Genomic DNA, 5,099 nt, shown 5'->3' with positions numbered 1-5,099 from the left:
TCAAATGCATGGCAACTGAGAATCAAATGCTTTTGAACGATGATACAATTGGGCTTCGTTTTTTTCCTACTTGAAATAAAAAGTCAAGTCTCTTCTCAATGCACCTTTATTCTTCAACTAGTCTTTCTTGAAAAATGCATTTCACTTAGGTGGTATGTACTGGACATCCAAATGAAAATTTCAGCATCTCGCTTGCCACAGTCCTGCTGGCATGTGGCTCAGGGCATGGGGCTGGGCATTAAGAAGCCAGAGAAATTTAGTTATCAAAATGGACTCAGAAGAGAGAACCTAACAAACTAGTAACAATGGAAGAGATTGGGAAATTTGCCAAAAAGCTGTTATCCCCACATTACCAGGCTCAATTGGTGTCACAGGTTAAAAAAAAATCCTTCACAAGGTAGAAAGATCTTAAGCAACATGATGGATTTAGAAGTTCATGAAGAGGGCACCGATCCTGACATCTTCAAAACAAGATAGATCACCTCACATTGAAAATATTGGTGATAAAGCATGATTTCTGTGCTTGCTGTGTGGCTTTCCACAACATAACCATCACATTTCCCATTCAGAAGATATTTTGTTGGCAGCAGTTGTATGGGATCAAAACCCTCAACTTTAGTTGAGGAGGCATGCATTTCAAAACTTGTATGACAGGATCCTCCCCCTATAGATGTAGAAAACAATCACCCTGGCACTTATATTTGGGTTGTACAAGGATTTGTCTTGCCTCCTCTGAAAGTATGTTAGGTCCCATAGTTTGCAACTCCAGGTATAGCAGAAGATCTTACAGGGACTATACAGCCATTTCACTCCATTGAAGAGAGTGCAGACATTGCTTCAAGACCACAAGCATCATGACAATTTTACAAATGCTCAGTAGGCTTTCAGGGGACTAAAATACCATGGAATTGGAGAGCATTCTCAGGGCTTGGTACTCATTTTTTTTTTTCTATAGTGGATTTAGCAGTGCACTTTTCTTTAACCCTATGGGGTCTCATTAAGGAGCCCCTGCCTACTGCAGAGACCCACAGTGGTCATTTAGTCAGTGATTTTATCTCTGGAAGTCTATTGGGGGCCAAGTTGGAATTCTTGTTTCTTTCCAACTAATATTGCAAAAATTCACATAGAATCTCAGATTGACAGGGAAATTCAGTGTTTCCCAAGGTTTTCAAAACAGTCTAGCTAGAACAGAACAGGAAACTGACAAATCTTTTCAGAGGTGCTCATCTGAATTGCCTTTGGTTCCTCATCTCTTGAGGCATAAGCAATGTTTCTTATGAGTTCATGTTAAAAGATATATAAAAAAGTAAATTCAGCAAAGTTGCAGGATATAAAATTAACACCCCAAAATCAATTGCATTTCTATACACCAATGATTTATCAGCCAAAATAGAAATTAGTAAAACTCTCCCATTCACAATAGCCTCAATAAAATAAAAACAAAACAAAAAAACCTGGGAATCAATCTAACAAAAGAGGTAAAAGACCTCTACAATGAAAACTACAGAACATGAAAGAAAGAAATTGAAGAAGACCTTAGAAGATGGAAAGATCTCTCATGTTCTTAGATAGGCAGAATTAATATTATCAAAATGGTCATCCTACCAAAAGTGCTATGCAGATCTAATGAAATTCCAATTAAAATTCCACTGATGTTTTTCATAGAAATATACAAAGCAATCATGAAATTCATTTGGAAATATAAGAGGCCCAAGCAATCCTTAAGTAAGAAAAGTATAGGTGTAGGCATCATAATACCGAACCATAAATTATACTACAGAGCTATAGTAACAAAAATAGCATGATATTGACACCAAAACAGACATGAAGACCAATGGAACAGAATAGAAGAAACAGAGACAAACCCACATAAATACAGTTATCTCATTCTAGATAAGGTGCCATAAACATACATAGGAGAACAGATACCTCTTCAACAAATGGAGCTGGGAAAACTGGAAATCCATGTAGTAGAATGAAATTTAATCCTTCTCTCTCACCCTTTACAAAACTCAACTCAAAGTGGATCAGAGCCATAGGCATTAGAGTAGACACCCATATCTACTAGAAGAAAATGTAGGCCGAATTCTTCATTATGTCAGCTTAGGAACTGACTTCCTCAATGAGATTCCTAAAGCTTAAGAAGTAAAATCAAGAACCAATAAATGGAATGGTATAAAATAAAAAGTTTACAGCAAAGGAAAGAATCAAAAGTGTAAAAGGAGACCCTACGAAATGGTAGAAAAATCTTTGTCACCTATATCTCAGATAAAGCATTAATCTCCAGGATACATAAAGAACTAAAACAAGTTAACACCAAGAAAAGCAAATAACCCATAATAAATGGTTAGAGGAACTGAACAGACACTTCACAAAAGAAAAAATATGAATGGTTGAACATTTTGCAGGGTGTTATCTTCTGAGCCCCATCTCTCCTTTATTCTCTGTGGCCTCAGCTGTCATCCCTTGATCTACATGTTGTCCATGTGCTAATTCATCTCTTTTTCTAACGACACCAGGATATTGTGTTAGGACCCAATAATACACCTAACAAAATCTTTAAAGCCCTATTTTCAAAAATGGTCACGTTCTGAGGTACAAAGAGTTAGAAATTTATGAATGTTGGAGTGCACACAATTCAGACAATAATACTTTGTTTCAATGATCAGAATGTTTTTGAGATTGATCTGTTGTTTTTATGAATAGTTTGTTCTTTTTATTGCTGAGTGGTATGTCATTATATAAATACACCATAGTGTATTTGTTATATTAACAGATACCAGGGCTATCTCTGTTTTCTTGTAGTTATGTATGAAGCAAGTAGAATATTATCATATCAATCTTTCTGCTAATGTGTGTTTTCATTTATTTTGGCTAAATATCTAAGAGTAGAATTGCCAGTCATAGGAGATATATAATTTCATTAGAAATGCCCCTCCCCCAAATTTCCAATATGGTTGTACCATTTTACATTCCCACTATTAACTTATGAGAGTTGCTGTTGCTCCAAATTCTCACCAACATTTAGTGTTGTAGGTCTTTGTAGTTTTACCCAATCTGATGGGTGTGTAGGAGTAGCTGATTTTGGTTTTAATGTTCATTTTCCTGCAATGAATAATGATGCAGAATACTTTTGCATATGCTTATTGCCATTTACGTGCTAGACTACAGGAAATATTTATGTGAAGCCAATGTTCTCAGTGGGTTTATCACCTAAATCCTCTGAACACAAGTGCACTCTCAATCACCTGATGTTTTTGATCTGTCTGATTGTCCCAAGTATAACTTGAAAATATTAAGTATGAATTATCCAAGGTTGTGACATTAACCTTGAAGAGAAGAAGAATTGAGTATATGTATGAATTCACATTTCTGCTTTTTGGTGCTTCTTCAGATAATGATTATGTGAGAAGAGAAGAACAGTTAAAATTGACCTAGATAATAACTGGACAGGCAGTTGGAAAACTCTGATGTTAGATCTCTATCTCACCCAACCCACCAATATAAATTCCAGATGGATAAAAAAAATCTGTTTTAATTACTTTTAATCAAACACATATTCTTTTTATAAAGTTAAGTGTTTCTTAAAAGTTTGTAATGGAGAGATTAATCCTTTATTCCACTTCTCTTCTACCCTTGTCCAAGTTTTGTTGCCTACAGGCATTTATCTTCAAGAATTTCAACTATGCTTGGTTTTTTAGTTTTAGATAATATGACTATACAGTTATTTCTTTGTTTATCAGTTTTAGGTATTATCTTATCATTCTGAAACACCTCTCATTCCTTTCAGCCCCATCTCTCCTCAGCACAGTAATGTCATAATTTTGGTGTTCAAGTCAGTGCTTAAATTTTTTATACCATGCAACAGGTACACTATAATATTATATTTTCATATATATTTCTTCATTCAGTAAGTTTATTTGCTCATTTCTCTTCTTGAATTTCAATGAGGCCATTGTCTAAAAATATTGACTATGAAAAGAGACAATATGAGGGGTAGCTATCAAAGGATTAAATAGGAAAAGGATGGGCTGAACATCAGGGGGTACTGGCATTGGTTCAGGAGACAGACTTGGGATGGAATCCTAGCTTGCCTTTTGCTAGCCACATGAACTAGGGGAAGTTGTTATCATAAAAGTTACTGCATGAAGAATATAGAAATTATAAATCAAAACATTTTTATAAAAAATCTTCTAAAGACTTCATGAAGAATAAGAAAAGTAATCTAAATATTATTAGATAAATGCTTGTGTATGTTTTAAAAATCCATTCCAATCAGATACTCAAATATTCAGAAGAAGGTGAAAGGACTATGAGAACTAAGCAAACTCCAGAAAGAAACAGAAAAAAAAGACAAAATCATGTCAGGAATAAAGACTAAACTACAGTGTGACCAAACAGAACAAAATCAATGGAAATTATAATGAAGACCACTGAGGAAGGAAGTTAAAATATCCAAGGGAATGAAAATAAAGAAGAAGACAAACAGAAGAAAGTGATAGCTACTCCAGATAGTCAAAGATGAGCTCACATATATACTGTTGGGATCCTTGAATAAGAAAAAGCAATGGAAAATAAATTTTATTAAAAGTTATAATTCAGGGAAACTTTCCAGAAATAAAAGAATATGAATTTATATGTGGGAATTGACCTGGTAAAAGTTACCAAGAATTGTCACTCATTGTCACTAGTAAAACTCTTAGACTTTAATCATAAAAAAAACAATATTTGGGTTTCCCAGGTCAATGGGCCAAATAACTTATAAGGGAAAGAACTCAAGCTGAAGTCAGAAAGATTCAAAGCAAGACAACTTTGAAATTAACATTTTTAAAAAATTAAGAACAGAAAATACAAGTCAACAATTTTATATCTACAAAAATTATCCTTTGACTAACAAGGCTATATAAAAACAGTTTTGAAAATATGAGAACTCAAGAATTGCTGTATTTACATATAAAACTCTGAAAGGACAGATAGAATACATTGAATATATTTCAATATTCTTAAAATTAAAACAAAGGGTAGTAGAAGAGTATATAAGTATTATATATTTGCCAAAGTTGAAATAAACCAGCCACCCCAGAAAAATGATGGGGGAA

The 5,099-nt window shown here is 34.0% G+C and overlaps 1 pseudogene; it reads left to right on the top strand.

Moving 5' to 3' along the window:
- The first annotated feature begins 417 nt into the window (after positions 1–417).
- On the top strand, positions 418–1,302 carry LOC125613901 (annotated as a pseudogene).
- The last annotated feature ends 3,797 nt before the right edge of the window (positions 1,303–5,099 follow it).

The sequence above is a fragment of the Marmota marmota genome, unplaced genomic scaffold (genome assembly GCF_001458135.2).
Source record: "Marmota marmota marmota unplaced genomic scaffold, marMar, whole genome shotgun sequence".
In the NCBI taxonomy this organism is placed as follows: Eukaryota; Metazoa; Chordata; class Mammalia; order Rodentia; family Sciuridae; genus Marmota; species Marmota marmota.
The sequence above is the reverse complement of the archived record's forward strand: the minus strand, read 5'-3'. Positions and strand labels throughout refer to the sequence as shown.